The sequence below is a fragment of the Macrosteles quadrilineatus genome, unplaced genomic scaffold (assembly GCF_028750875.1).
Source record: "Macrosteles quadrilineatus isolate MER2022 unplaced genomic scaffold, UCM_ALF_1.0 Scaffold_8__2_contigs__length_117827958, whole genome shotgun sequence".
Classification (NCBI taxonomy): Eukaryota; Metazoa; Arthropoda; class Insecta; order Hemiptera; family Cicadellidae; genus Macrosteles; species Macrosteles quadrilineatus.
In genome coordinates, this window is record NW_026542601.1 from 31,223,018 (window position 1) to 31,240,382 (window position 17,365).

Consider the following 17,365-nt stretch of genomic DNA (forward strand, 5'->3'; position numbering starts at 1 on the left):
TAAAATGATGTGCATACCAACCTATGCTTACATTCAAGATTATATACCTACTCCTCATGGGTCCTGGTGGAGCTAAAAAAATGGTAATGCTTGTAAAAAGTAGTTTTCATACATATAAGTTTATGTGAAAGGTTTGAATTTTATAACGGATTTAGCTAAAAAGTTAAACAGTTTCCAGACTTTTTTGTCACCCTGTATAAACAGTGACAACGTTTTTCTTTAATTGTGTTGTGAAACAATTCATTGTATTTATTTTTTTAACTAGCATAAACTAGTTTTGAACGAATTCAGCCCATCTTTTTTTTTTAACTACACTACTCAATTTTGATGTTACACCGTGGATTAGGATTTATATTAGATTTTTATTTTGGAACTGGAATTGATCTAATATTATTTATCAACTAAACGTGTCGGTTGATACAATCCCGCTAGACAGCAAAATATGCAACATTTAAAAATTTTTTAATTGAAAGAATGTATATTTTGATATACAGTTTAAGTAGTAATAGTAATTATTAAATTTTATAACGTACCCTTTGCTCAAATATTGACTAAGAGACTCGATGAAAAATCCCTGTAAAAATCTGGAGGCTCATGCGGTACTATTGAAATGCTCAGAACCCGTATTGACTATCTATACTTAACTTTCTTGTAGTTAGCTATAACAAAGTTTTTTGTTAGAAAATTACTGTAAAAAGGCAAACTGTAAAATAAATAATATAAAAAATTTTTAAGGTCAGTTAACCGATTCAAAAAGTGTTCTTATATCATTTTTCTTTTCTTTAATTTTTCGTAAGAATAAATTTCAATCCTTCAGTATTCAACAAATAGTTGTCCACAGTGATATAAGTTACTTCAATGTTGTGTTGAATACGCTCCAATAAATATGTTACAACGGTAATTATGTAAAATCAGCCAAGTGTTCATTGCAATTCCAACGAATGCATTTCCTATGAATTCCTTATTATTGCACTCGCCTTAGGAAGTTTCGTAGTGTTTCTGTACAAAAATCTAAGGCAATATTAGAAAACTAGAGAACCCGTGCGGCTCAATGAGCCGCATAGTATGAAACATAATGCCGAGGAAAAAGTTATGCTTAAATTCGAGTAATTTTAGTTACAACTTAGAGTTGTTTAAACACTTGTTAGAAACTAATTTTAAATATCTGTATTTGCGTCGTCAAGGTTCACCTACATTATTTCTGCTCTCAGTTTTAACTGGTAACTATCTTCTAATTAATGCTAAACGATCTGCTTCAATTGGAGTTAAAATGATGCTACAAAGTTTTTCCAGCATTGAGAATTGAAGAAAACTGTTGCCTTACTGATAACCTGTGTTAAGTAATTTAAGTTGGGTCATTTACATAAATACTAATACTAATTCCTTCATTATGTTTGGTCTAATATTGCCACTAAAATTTTCAATAGCAAATGAGTTTTTGAAACTTCTTATTTTCGACTTGAAATGTCTGGATTTTGTTGGTGAAATCAGTCAAAAAACTTTGTATAAGTTTGTCTGAGGAACTGGCAATATAACCTAGAAGTAAACAACCCATTTGCGTTTTACTCAATTGAAGTAGAGGAGTAATACAAAAGTTAACGATAAAAACATAAGGTCCGCTAAGATTTGGTACACTCTTACTACCGGTACTTGAACTTATCATAGTCAAGGCATTATTAATAAATGTTTTGAAATATCTCGATCTGTCAGTGTCAGAAGTAAACATTTCTTCCATGCATTCATTTCATTTGACATTTACTTTACCACCGTGACAACACTATGTGCTTCGTATATTTTATCACTTCCAAAGTAAGTTGCACAGCAGAGCTGGCCAATATTATCCATCTCACCAAGTAAATGTGTATCTGAATGGGTATCTGTTAGACCAGGCCTCTCTTTTTCTACTCTCCTCATACGCATAAGATATCTTATTATTATTGTCTCATCCTCCCGTTTTCAATATTTCTTCTTTGAACTTGAGGCATTTCTGTTCTTCCAACAAAACTGAATAACTGTTTGGCATGGTCTTAACCTACTGAATATTATAAACATCAATATTTACTCACAAAAAGCTATTGAGTTTCTTTTTAGAAACAGCTGTTTTTTGTTTTTAAATTTGTTCCATGTATTTCTTATGGGGAAAACCCAACCTTCGTGAGGGCCTCACGCCCTTAAGAGTAAGAATTTTAAAATTCTAAAACCTTATTGCAAAACTACATATTGTAACGAATCTTTTGACACCTTAAACGTTGAAATTGGTCCACAAATAAGGGAGGAGTTGCGTTAACAAAAAACGGCTTCACGTATTATATATATAGATATCTCAAAATAAAATATTTATGAGGTATTGTTATAACCAAGAGTGTTAGGGATGCTACAGGGCGTATTTTAACCCGAATATGAATAAAGGATAAAAATACAATAAAATTATATGCCTTGTATATTTTTCTTACTGACCAAAATCAGCTGTCCTTAACCTGAACTATTTATTAAAAGCCAAGTGATCAAGACCGTCAAACCGTTCCCGACTGTTCTCAGTTCTAAGAATCGAACAACAAATCTTTACATCGTAAGGCGAGAACTATAACCAATAATTACTCTAATACTAACTGAATGTATTAATTAATTAATGCTTGATAATTGATTTCATATTAAACTTCTTTGCAAAAAATACAGTGCTTGCAAAATTTTAGCTCACACAAGAAGATGAATCAAAGACAAACCTTATATCACTAGACGCCATGAAAATTCCATGAAAAGAGGTTCCAACAAAACTATCGCAAGCAAAGCAGCATGCAGCAACGCAAATCTAGATTCTCGAGGAAAGGAAAAAAAATCGTAAACCTTCATTGACTTCATTATCATTATAAATTGTCCTGAGATAGAGACAAAATTTTCCCTATTTAAATCTAAGTATAAGAGAGAAGAAATGGTTTTTTCACAAGCCGGCAGAATGCAACACAAGGTTTCTTTTATGGCTTTGTTGTTGAATAATATGTTTTTCCTTTACTAAAAGACCAATGATCAAGACCCTTGACTCAGGTTCCAATTATAAAAAGTTTTGCTGATCAGGTTCTAGCCATAAAAAGTTTTGCTGATTAGTTTCAAACTATAAAAAGTTGCCGATCAGTTTCAAACTATAAAAAGTTTTGCTGATCAGTTTCAAACTGTAAAAACATTGCTGATCAGTTTCAAACCATAAGAATTGAAACCTACATTTCTCATTTTTCATCTCATTTTTCATTTTTCATTTTTGCCTACATTTCTCAGGATCTTACAAGTGACCTTCTAGGATAGTTAATAGGCGACGGTCATATCCTCCCAGTCACCAAGATTCTAACCCTTTTTAGGTACTAATATGAAGCTTGAAAAGAAGCTGGAGTATTGCTGTCTCCGAATCTTCGATCAGTATATCCGCTAGTTAAATGCTACTAAGCTCCGGGAATCCAATTAATAGTTGTACAATGGAAGCCTTGAAACTACCTTAAACATATTACCATCTTGAAAGATGAGTTTGTTATTTTGGTACCAGTTGTACTTCCCAACGATGTAAATTATGACCAATTATCTTTGAAATATTGTCAAATTACTCGCAATTCCAAGTTAGCGAGCCTGTCACGATGTCATCAATTTGAACATAAGTTAACGGTAATGCGATAGAAGTTAATGATTGCAACCTTGGATAAACAATTACCTGATTTAATGGTGGGGAAAACATGGTTGAGGGCAAAGAAGCCGATATGTTTAAAAGTTCTGCGTGTGATTTGAGAATCGTTATTTAGATAGTAAATGGTGAAACAACATTAACATTTGAGAGTGAAAGGGTAGTGGTGATAGTGTTCAAGTGCAATAATGACTTGCTAAACTATACTGGGTTATTATAAAAACTATGTGTTGTCTATCTTTCCATCAGTTGTTAATTGGTTACGTTCTGAATAGTTAAGGTTAATCTAAGGTCATGTTAAGGAAAAGGTACAAGAGGGAAATAATTAACGTTAAGTTATAAAAAAAGACAGTAAACAGAACTTTAAAACCATTCTTAACATTTTTAAGGACCTGTTTTAAGATTCTTATTAAATCATTACAATAACAAAGAAGAGTATAAACTTCCATCCCAAGTGCATACCAATTTGCAAGTAATTAATTGGGAAATGAATTTGAGTTAGTGATACTTTTAATCATAAACATTCGTACTAAAATATTATATAAACAATGTAATTTGTATAACCTTCTGCCTTTTTTAGTTGTTTTGATTTTTTTTGTATTATTGTTTTTGTTGATCAATAAAGTTAAAAAATCCTGGATAAAATGTAATTTCTTATAGATTAATAATTTTAATTGGCTGTAGGTCATTTTAAGGTTATTTTATCCGGTTCATGTAATGCACGTTATATTGTTTACTATTTTACTTTAATTATTTAACGAACTTTGAAACGTTTTAAACTGAGTATAAACAAAAAAAAATATGTTTCTTGTCCTATGGTATTACTCGGCTAATTAGTGTGTACTAATGAGTGAGGCATTGATCGTAACATCTTCCTTAAGATATGAGAGAAAATTTAGTTGACATCAATGCATTACAGGTAACTTTGACATGAAAAATATTTCCCACACTCAGACTTCGGTTCTTCGGTCTCGTGGGAAAATTTACATTGTACAATCCTATAACAGTTTTAGGCATACCAGTAAGCATATTAAATTTTATCTGGAAACAAAATCTTTACACTAGAAACTAACACCAACACAGAGTTCAAATTTTACAAGATGAGAAGACTACTTGCTGGATTTAATGGAGAAATATAAGGGAGCAAGCTTAATCTATGGTTCGACTACGTTTCACAAACAGTTGTAAGACAGCAGACGCACCAGACCGTGTTGGCTAATTACTCTGCTCTGGTTATGTAAGATGTGCTGGCCAATGTCGTTACCAGAAGCCGAAGCCGAAATCCGCGCGAGCGCGGGAAATGAGCTAACCTCAACATCTAGAAATAAACAAAGTTTTGAACATTTGCAACGATCCTGCATTATCGTTTATTGCACCTTGGAACCACCCCTTTTTGAAATGGGGATGTAACTAGGCGACTTTTGGTGACTAGGCGTTGCAAACTCTACAATCCATGAAAGAGTGTGTATTTTTGACTAAACAAACTGAAGTAGGAGCCATCTTATATTTTTGGAATAGCTGTAGCAGAATTTTCATCCAAAACCTAGTTGAATGAGCTGCTCATAGAGTAGTTATTGTCAAAATTCGTATTTTCACTTTGTTTTAGCGAATTTCCCATATAAGGAATAAGCTTTTTTTGATTTTCTTACAATTAATATGGCATACAAGATTGCAATATTATGTAGTTTACAGAATATGTACTTTCAGTTTGGATTGCTTAAAACGTAGGTGTATTTGGCCGAAATCAGTATCTAATTATTGTTCGAAGTAGGTATATCACTCTGTCAGTACATCAATTGGTTGTTAATTTGATTCTAACTGACAACAAATTCAACACGGGAATGGATCCTCTTTGAACTAAGGATTAACCTCCATTAACTATTAACTAAAACCATCGACTTTGAATACAAGTGTAGACATCCCATATATTCAGCCATATAGTTGCTTTACTCTATGACTAAATGTATTATCGGTTGAGGTACCTACATCATTGGAAGACATCCAAAGTTATGCTTAACAACTGGCTGCAACTCCATCATGAGAATATAATGTCCAATAAATTTGTAGCCTAAGTCACTGATCAAGTAGTTGGTTGTGAACAAATATTTGATGAACGTTTGTTCAACAAAGATGTTCGTCAATTATAGTAAGCTATTGATGAATTGACACAACTGCCATTCAGCATATATTGACAAAACGGTTCAATGATCTTATACAAGAGGTCTTCTACGTGGCACTAAGTTATGAAGTAAACATGTTAACAAATTGCCATGGATACACAAATTTGACCATTTCCTGAAGTTTGTTTGATTTATATGACGTTTATTCTATTACCACTTGAAGAAAGCTGATAATACTTTTTTGCAAAACATCCCACATTTTAGAATCAAACAGTTATTGGGTTATTTCATATTTCCAATTCAAAGTTTGCTGCCATGGACAATCTTTTTACAATTATGTTAGGCTAATAATTTATGCAAGTCATGCTTTCATCTTCGTTATTGTAGGATGATTAGTGAAGCTGCATTATAGATTTAACATACCCCCATAAAAATATGACTTTCTTACAGATCATATCATTAGGGCTTTAAGTGACTCTTTTCGCCAAATCACCAAACGTATTTTATAACTTATAACATTGTTTACTTGTATTAATTATCTTCCAAAAATACTCCCTTCTTCGTTTTCAAACGAACAGCTATCACTGGCAATTAGTATCACTCCACCAACTCAATCATGCATTCCTTTATTAATTACTGAATTCTTTATATTTCAACTTGTTTAATGTGTAGCTTCGTCAAAAAGGCTGAATAAATTCATGGTAGAAGGAAAAAACATGTTGTGCTATTCCCGTCACACTGACGTCACCCGGATTGCAAACGCCATTTAACTATTTAGGAAATAATTTTAGAAACAATAACAATCAAATCCAAACAAATATATACTTATATGGCAGGTTTGTTAAATCAGCTGATTTTGGTTTGCAATCCAGGTGACGTCAGTCTATGACTGGAGTAGCACACCTATGTTTTCCTTCCACCAAGAAATAAACTCATATCATAGCTTTTTGAAAGAGTAAGTGGATGAACGTGAGAGTGATCGGTGCATTTACCGCACTCCAGCTGACTTTACCGGTCCCTATGTCAATTGCGTGCTGATGTATACTTTTTATTTCTTATGATTTCAGAAACTTTCAAATTATGTAATTCAAAAGAAAAGAACTTGTATAAAGTTATTGCTCGTCCACTTTTGTTATGGCCAAAGAGTAAAGTAATGGCAATGCGTACGCAACACAATTTGATTTCCGAAAGTAATTAAATCATAAGTAAGTTATGAAGTGGAAACAGTTAACTCACATTTTGTAGTAAGTACATTTAAAAATATAAGAGTGGCAAGCTGAAAAATGTCCAAAGATTGTGATCGAATTATTTTATAAATCTTTTAGATTATATAATATATTACACTTCAAGAAGAGTTTTGGTAGGTAGGTAGTGAGACTATTGTCTCGACATACTTTTACTTTTCAGTTAGATTTAAAATAAAAAGAATTTAGTTTAATACATTTGAACTTTAATAATTACTTCTATCGGTCACAAACGTATTTTACGTGCTAACATCAATCCGTTGTCTTTCGCTGTATCTATTTAATCATAGCAGATTTGTCCATCCTCATTTTGCTCATTGTAAAGGAATGTTTAAGTCCCGGTTATTAATGAGCAATTGCAACTCTATACTGGATGTTAATCTTTAGGGCAATAAACCTGTTAGAATAAAATTCTATGAGGCAAATGTAGATCGTTGCCAGATCCAGATGCCATTTGTAACTGGTATCGGTTAATAATAGGCCTACTTTTTATGTAACGACAGGGCGACGTTAAAGACAGTATCAATACCAGTGTTTTGACTGTGCCCTTACATAAAATTAAAAACTACAGTGAATGATAAATGACACCGGCGTAAACAGACCCAATAAAAAATAAAAATACAACTTGCCTAGTTTTAAGGTACGTTGCTACGAGCACAGTACAGTACTTTCAATTGAAATGAAATAACCACAAAAGGTCAATAATCGTGATGATTCAATTTCGTCGTAAATGTTTTATCAAAGGAAATAAAGCAGATTTTACATTAAAAATAAACAATAGAACTAGATGATCAAAATATATAATTAGATAAATACCTTAAAAAAATACAGTAGAACTTTTGAATAAGGAACATTAAAAACATGATATTAAACAATAGATAAGACATAAAAGAAATACGTTATTGTAAGTATAAGTCTTATTGTTTCTGTAATTGTAAAATGTTTATAATATTTAAAATAACGTAAGTTTTCAACGAGGTCAACAAAAATTATTTCGCTTAGATTTTACTCTTGCCAAACTGGTTTCACGACTATAATTAATTAAAACTACTACAATAATTTTCAAGTTGCTAAACTAAAATACTTTCTTTACGTTACAGCTTACCTTAAAGTGTACACACAACACAAAAATACTTTAACAAACAATGATAACAAACTTATCTATGCTAAAAACTCACCTTCCTCAATGATAAGCCGGTTGGTCCCACTGATAACAAGTGATAAGTCGTAGACCGTCCTGACCGTACTCACAACAATAACTGACTGACAGCGATACCAACACAACAATGAAGAGAAGGGCAGGAGTGGTAGCCGTGGTGGGGGAAGGGAAAAGGGCTGTGGGGAGAATGTTTGTCTTGAACCTTTTGGACTAATTCTCGGTTAAAGATACACAAGGGGCATAAGAGGTGCCAATTTTGTGGATTGGTCTTTTGCCCTGAAAAAAATGTTTTTTTTTATAAACATAAACATTAGCAAAATTGCGTATCCTTCCATCCATCTGTCTGTATTTGATTCTTATCACATTTAGAATAACCTAAACTTCGACAAATTTCACACTTAAAATGGACAACAATTATGATATTAGTTAAAGAGGACGTTTATCTGCAGTCATAGAAGGATAGCTCGTTACTTACGGCCTAAGTTAATATTGAAAAAAGTTGATCAGAACTGAATGATAGGAACCTGGGTTGTAGGTTGTACCCGTACGTCAATGAAGGAATCCAACATAGGGGGTCATGGCATCTCGACACATTCTGTATATATGGTTTGGATCGTTGGCTTTCAAAACGTAAAAAATTCCATTCGCACAGAAAACCCAGAAAAAATAAAATAAAATATACAGTACATAAAAAAATCAAAGCGTTACCAACCGGTTTCAAGGAATTTTAAAGTGGTGATTCAGTTTGTATACAAATCCAAATTCCCAATTAATTTTTTCAACGCGATATTTTCTAGAAAATTGTGTATTTTACCTTATATTTTGCATGTCTATATTTTGCATTCTGTAAATATGTATATATGTATAAATCATACTAACTCAGTACTCTGAAATTATTTTTATTGTTAAAAACTCTACATGTTTCGACCTTTAGGCCATTTACAAGAGTAACATTTAACCTCACTTTAAACACAACAAATTAATTAACAAATAAACATCATGTGATGATCTTGACATATGATTTTTCTTTTTTCTTAAACACAGAGGATACGCGTCCGGTAACCAGACGTGGATTAGGCGTCCGGTAACCAGACGTGGATTAGGCGTCCGGTAGGGGGTCCCGGAACGCCATTACCACAATGATACGATGTTCAAACATCAGTGTTCGTGGTGTAGTGGATAGAGTGCTCTTCTGATATGCGAGAGGTTCCCGGTTCGAAACCCACCGTGAACTGTAACTTTTTGTCACAGATTTTGCTTTGAATGTAATTTCTTCTTAACTGTACATCTTTTGTTAGAATTTTTGGCATTTATAATTTTATGTTATGAAGAGAATTGAACCTTCATTTGATTTTTTTCACTATCAGCAAGTTTGGTTGGTTAGGTTAGGTTATGACAGTAACTGCCGGACGCCTAATCCACGTCCGGTTACCGGACGCGTATCCTCTGCGTTTCTTAAAATGTATAGTAAAATAATCTTTGGTCATGGAATTGTTGTCATATATATATAAAATTGTATTATGGTTGTTTAATTTATCCTCCTTTTGATGTTTGTGTTAAATATTCTTAATTTTAAAATTTTTTCATATATAGGATTTTGTTTCTTAACTTGCATTGTATTGATTATATTTGTTGGATCATTCTTGTAGCTGCAGTATATATGATATTCTTCTTTTGTATCTAATTTATTCCCTTTTGATCCATAGTCCAAAATTGTCATATCTGTTTCTATTTTAGTGAATTTATGATTCTCATTAAGCATGTGTTCTGCTACATTACTTTTCATACTAGTCACATTTTTTTTATTTTAACGCTTGTACATGTTCTTTATATCTACAATTGAACGACCTTCCTGTCTGTCCAATGTAATACTTTTCACAATCTGAACATTTAATTTTGTAAATACCGGAGTTTCCATATTTTGATGTTACAACTTGGTTGTTATATTTTTTTGGCTCTTTTATTAATTACTTATAATGCGTTGTTTTTGGTTCGGTAACTTACATTTAATTTAGAATTTTTGAATGTTTTCCAGATTGCTCTATTGAATTTACTATTATATGGAACACAATATGTATTTTTACAATATATATATTTTTAAAATATGTATATTTACAATTTACTTTTCAGTTCAAAAACCTTTTGGCATCGTAAAAAAAACCATAAATGTCTCTTTTAAAAACATCATAAAAATGAAGCGTCTACTTGTGATTCTTAATGTATAGTTTTGTTCTAATTAATGTTTGTTTTAGCCTCTCATTAGGGGTTTTGTACTTTTTCCCATTTATTTAATTTATATTTATTGTAAGATATTTATTAAGTTTTAGTAAATTTATATGGTTTTGCCATACTGTGAACAAGTTTTTACCACGAAGTCATCAGGAATAACATGTTGATAGATTGATTTTTAAAGATTTATAAAATGGTAACTATTTGTAATATTGCTAGAAAATATTTGTCTCACTTGAAATAAATAATTGAAGGAACAGTTAAGTATACGTGAAGTGTGAAGATACTGAAGATCTAAAGAAACGCATTGCGTAAAATACTATCATGAGGGGAAAAGCGGATGATGCTTACGTGCAAAAATGTAGCAATTAGAGTAAAAGTTTACATCCACACGAAAGCTGTGAAACGAGCAACGTCAGTAGCGAACATGGATTCCACTGAACACTCAAGGTGTTACATAGAACACTCCTTTTATCTATGATAGAACACAGTCAAGTTGGTTACACCTTTCAGTGTTCTCTGGAATGTTCGAGGACATCTTGGAACATTGTGGAACGTTCTAGAACACACTGGAGTGGACAAATCGAAGCATTTTTGTATGGGTAATGTATGGCTTAAAGAAAGAAAAATAGAAAATAAACTGTAAACAATATTTACAGTGTACTTGTAAGTGTCAGTAAAAATGTTTGACTTGAGCAACGGATAAATGCACTATCAAGTAGTGTAAACTAGTAATTAGTAACTTCTGATAACTTAGTATTAGTCTTTCTATGGTATTCATATGCTGTATTTTTAAGGAAATATTTGTTTCTGCATATTATACAGGGTGGAAAAAATTCCCGGTACGGTTAAATATAAAAAAATAATAAAGTTAGAGCTTTAAAATTTGGTACACAGTTACTGGTCATTAAAATAATTTTAACATATGATTCAGTGATACACTACCTCTTCAAATGGACGGCCCACTAGATGTCAGAATAAAATGTTTAATGTAAACATAAGTTGATATGCACATCAAATTAAAGGTCTTTGTTAGTAGAATACGATGCCGCAGACTTGAACACAAACGGAGAACCGAGTCAAAAATCGCAGCCATTTAAAGATTTCTTGAATCTGCCATTTTCAATCTTTGAATGGCTGCCATTTTATACTCAGTTGTTCTTTTGAGCTCAAATTTGAGGCATTATATTCTACTAATAAAGAGCTTTAACTTTATGTGATTATCGAGCTTTGCTTACGTTTATGATTTTCTTCCAACTTCTAGCTGGCGCCCACCTGTAGAGGTAGCGTATAATAAAAAGCAATGCAAATTTAATACAGTACACATCTTTGAATAGCATCAATTTTTTACTTAATCGGACCGATTTTTTTCGTCTTGATGTCCCCAGACGCAAAAACACCATAGGTTCAAATTTGTATTTTGATATTTTTATATTCAAATTTATATATGTATTTCGTTAGCACAAGAATCGTCTCAAAACCATCCACTTTTTACAACATGGTAAAACGTGAAAACCTTACATTTATTCGAATGATATAGCGAAATCATGATCGGACTGTGGGAACGGTGTTTTACGGGAGATTATATAGGTAAAAATTGGGTTTCCTCTTTGTGACCTCCAAAACATAAAATTGTGGATTCATTTTCAACCCATATTCTAGAGCTTAAAAAACAAATAGTTTAGTGTTCAATGTATTGAAGCGAACGTCAATTTCATGAAAATCGTAAATATTAAGAACATTTTTGAATAAAATATAGGGAATTTAAATCCAAGTCAAGTGAGACCTTGTTTGTTAAAAACGGTTCACAAACAACCGAGTTATAGATTTTTTCTACCTTCTGTAAAATAGCAAATGAATGGCAATCCTATCAACTTGAGTAACCGAATTTAAGTTATTTTTGTTATTTATTTCGTTGTATAGTCAGAGCTACGATCTTTTGGATACAGTGAGAACTATCGACAACGTTCTGCAAACAATCAGAGGCACGAGTAGTTCTGCAAAAGCCCGCACCAACACTATAGCGCCACAAGCAACGCTGGAACTTGCTGAAATGTATTAAATTTAATAATATAATACTTTTCATCGAAAATATCATATTTCCACACAGCTGAGATCTCCAAAAATTTTCAATTTCCATACACCAAAACCAAATAGTGATCAGCTGACTTTTCCTGACATAAACATTACTTTCGCTACACAAACAATACTTTGCCTGACATGAACTAAGTTACAACTATAGTTCACGGTTTTTTCAAAAGGAGTGAGCACCATTGTGTTTTAATTAAAAATACATAACAGAAAAATTGATTTATTTAAATACATTGTTAATTAACAGAGTTGACAACTTGCATTAATATCAAATTTAGACTATATTAAATAGTTAAGAAAACGATAAAATCTTTCAGAACATAGAGTAGAGAACACTGAAATTTAGAAATTCAAATTTAAATTTACTGTGCAGTTTTTCAGAAAAGATGTTGATGTACAATCAGCTGAATTTTACACTTAAATTTATTGTATAGACGTATTGTGTTTAGATTAGAAAAATAAATAGCTTAAGAAATATCAGATAATTTTTTTTAAGTTTGAGGAAGTATTTTTTTCATCGTGATAACAAGTTCAATACTCGTCACAATGATTTGTCTCGCATGTAAAACTATCTCCCCCCAAAATGGGCCACTTTGTGACTAGTATAGTAATATGCTATTTTTATATACAGTATACAGTATTTTTTAACAGTATTAATATACAGGGTGTTAATTTGAAAACCCATACCTTTGTGTACAAAGTTATGGCTTCAACACAATTTCCTATACCTATTTATGAATTTTGAGTTTTCAGTTTTTTTGTATCCTTAAAGTTTGAGTATTTTTACGTTTCCTACCTACTGTCATACTCATCTGTAACTGAGGGATGAATATAGTTGGTAGCTAATGTGTTAACACGTTCCCTATTATACTCCCATTTATATTAGATCAATACAATGCTTTAAAATAACTGGGGAGTTGGGACCTTTTAGGGGCATGTTTCAAAATTGAAAATAATTGTATTAGATCCGGCAAGGCCAAATTGTGGTGAAATTATAGTGAACAAGTGTTAAAAGCCATACCTTTGTACACAAGAGATATCGAAAGTTTTCAAATGAATACCCTGTATACAGTATACAGTATTGAGTTGTGTGCATTTATGATGTATAAAACACATATTATTATAACAAGGAACGCTGGACCAAATTGACTTAGATGTTACAAAAAATTTGGAATTAACTCTTTTAATATTATTATGAACATAATCTATTTTGAAAATCGACTCTCAAAATCGTAAGGCTCGTAAGTTCACGTGGATGTCTTAGTACTGTATTGTAACTATATCCAATGAGTTGCAGTATAAACAACAAAAAGAGGAAAACCATAACGTTTACGTTTTTTAATTTGTTTAAATTTTAGTATACTTGCGATTTTTGTTCTGTAACCTAACTGATTTAATTGCACCAAAGAGGTTTAATAAAACCACTTGGTACAGCCATATAGAAGAGAAGTAATTCAAAATTAAGAAGCAAGTTTCAACCTATTCTGGATGGGATTCTTTACAGTTGCTTTTCACATCTTCATTTAGAATTCATTAAGACAACTATACAATCCCTCCCTGCAGTAAAGCAAAGCTATAGCTACGAGTATAATTTACACAAATTTTCTTGTACACGGTTTATTCCTGAAACAAGTGAGCGCCTGCTTAAAAGTACCGCAACTCGCAATACATTACAGCAGTTGGTATGTATTCGTAAGTTGAAGGCGCTTGATAAATTCCACCAAAGCCGTCAGTAATATCAATCTACTCGTTTTAGCTTAAATAAAGTTTGACACATACTGTAAATAAATGTATATCATTATCAGCTAAAGACATATAACACATAATAAATAAATCCGTGGGATACAAAAATCGCACATCGTTTTTTTTAAATATAGGTTTTTGGAACATTCGGCGTTTTTCAGAAACACATTATTCTTTTTCATATGATCAATCCGTTACATCACAAAACCATAAGAAACTTATAATTTTACTTACATTGGTTCATAATTGGATTTTGTCAATCAGTGTTTGAGAATCTGTTCTTAATTATTAGCGTTCTAGAAATACAACTTATATTTTGACAACTTTAGAAGAGTACAGATTTTTTTTTTCAAATTGAAGAAATGATTGGATTAATTTTATTACAGAGTTTAAAGGACACCTTTTAAGTTTGAAAAGGTAAACTCCCAAACCAAAAGGCCAAAGAATCTGCAGATAGTTCACTTTAGATAGTTCGTATTGTATTCTTTTGCTGATTGAATATAATTGGTATTCAGCGAACCCTGCCCTGGATGGTCTCAGGTCTGCCAATTGAGCGGAGCAAACAAAAAACTAAACAAATAATCATTTTGCCAAATACAATTTTAATAAAAAGTAGACTATAGGTACATAAAAACTTAAGAAAACTTTTAATGATCAATACAATTAATTCACCATAACTTACCAATTTACTCAATCAACAATTCACTCAATTGACATTCATTCAATAAATTTATGTTTGTAACTTTCTATCAAAAAATGCCCAATTAGCAAGCCCTCTCTAGTTCTTTTTCTTACTCTCGACAACGCTAGATAATGTGATCCGAGAAGAAATTTTGATTTTCCCACGTCCACTAAACCCTGATCTGTTGACTGAGATGTTCTGAAATTGCATAGGCAAGATGTAGTGGGGATTGCCTTTGTGAACATTTTACTCTATCCAATTTAAAGGAAGCAAACACTTATAAAGAATATGTACAAGCTCGTTTAACAAAAATCGGTCCAATATATTTTTCAAATTGCACGGAGATGTAAATAAGTAAATCTTCAAGGTAATGTTCATTGTCGACAAAATTGTATATGATGTAAGCTGCAGTACCCATGCTACCATTACATAGTTCTGCAGAGGTTCAAAGATTCAATGTTTAGTCTCCCAAGTATCACACATAAACCTAAGTAAAGAGGTGTAGTTTCCCATTCCGTTCAACGCTTTGATTTATCCTAACCTAAAAACAAAAATGACGTCATGTTGTAAATGACAGTTGTACACGGTGCATGTATATAAGCACAGAAAACATATTACTATAACAACCTTTTATATATATGTTGTATGTAGTATATATGTGTATATTGTATATAGTATATATGGTTATAGTAGTATGTTTTCTGTGATATAAGGCTTCTTAGCTCATTCTAATAATACACCGTAATATATTCATTTGCGGTAATAATACGTATAGCATTTTTGAATTTGTTTCACTTTTTAACATATGGTTCATAAGTCGAAGTCTAAAATTAGGGTGAAACATTTTAGAGAACATCAACACACTCAAATGTTGCCAACACATACACTCATCAACAGGCTTCCAATAGCACAAGTTTATTGCACTGTTTAAATTCCAAGGCAAGATCGCATGTTTCCAATATCCTATCAAGATGAGCACTGATTTTGTGCTAATTAGTCAAACAACAACTGTTGATTTAAATAGAATATTTAACTCCCATTTACATTAGATCAATACGGTACCATTTTTGCTTTTAATATTTCACATTTAGTTAAAACAACTGATTAAAAACGCTTGTTACAATTCGCATTTATATAGATCAATATTATATTTAAAAACATTTAATCGGTATGAGCGCACATTTCCAGCAAGAATCATGCATGCTTCAAAACCAGTAACTATTTTCAGTCAATAGTAAAACAACATTTTTCCAATTCAGTAGTGTATTCGTAACTTTGGATAAACATTTGCTTGACAGTTTGCCATGTTAAAATAGGCGATTTAAATTATTGTTCCAATTTGATTAAATAAAGAAAATCAGTAAAATACTGCACCTGTTTATTCAGGTAGTTTCGTAATACCCTGTAATAATTTCTGTACATTCTTTGATTAATTGTTTTCACCCAAATGTGTTTCTCCTTTGTACTGTATTCAGATCTTATATTCGTCTGGTAATACGGATGTTATGATTCTTTGTTTACATCTAGGTATCAACTATATTGTAATCATCATATCAACCCATGAGGCATAAACATTTTACGTTAGTTTTATATAGCATGATTAATGTGAATTTTTGTTTGTGGAAACAAAACTTACTGTTTGTGGAAATAGCCCTGGTATGATTAGCTTCAATGTGTTCAGCCGTTATTACGTGATTCAATTACATAGTTTGCATGTCAAAGAGCTTCGCTCAGTCCATTTAATTAAAAAAAGAAATGTAATACCTACTTTATACCAAATATTTCCAACTTTTTCCTATACTGTACATCATCCCTGGCCCCAAAAGAGTCTAAATCACCTACATCCAACAACCTTAACTAATCAAAAACGTTTGAACTTTCCAATTTTAACCTCTACGGAACCTCTGTCTACTTTTATAGCCATATTTTACCAAGACATTATAAATTTCGAGGTTTACTCTCGCTCTACTTAGGAATATCCAAAAGGAGCCTTGGAATTACTAAAACATGGGTTGTAAATAAAATGCTGCTTTATACATACAAAATATCTTTATTCTTCATATCATTCGTTCATTTGTATATCACAAAGACAATTTCGCAAACTTAAATCTAAACAATAAATAAGTTAGTAAAACACATTCTCGTTGTGAAGAGTGTTGATTCCCTGTGTAAAAACTTACATAGCAAATTTTATTTGTCACTCTCAACGATGTAAATAACTACATCTATAGAAAGAACTACATGAGTTTTTTATATCGTTGGTCACACTACTCACATACTAAATTGAGCTTCTTTTGAGCTGTACAACCAAATTTGTCATTGTTAAAAACCTTCACCGAAATGAAAATACATCAGTCTTCGTTTCATTGGAGATTTTCCCAAACAATTTTTGATAAATATTTGAACCAAAAACTAAAATATATTTTGCAATGT

The 17,365-nt window shown here is 31.8% G+C and overlaps 1 protein-coding gene across 1 annotated transcript in view; it reads right to left on the reverse strand.

Annotated features, from left to right (window-relative positions):
• The window catches only part of LOC128999959 (protein yellow-like), a 45,632-nt gene extending 37,344 nt beyond the window's left edge, over nucleotides 1-8,288 (reverse strand). The window contains exon 1 of the mRNA XM_054426760.1: nucleotides 8,207-8,288. The gene's annotated coding sequence lies outside the window, so the exon portion shown is untranslated. The remainder of the gene's footprint in view (nucleotides 1-8,206) is intronic.
• Between the last annotated feature and the right edge of the window lie 9,077 nt (nucleotides 8,289-17,365).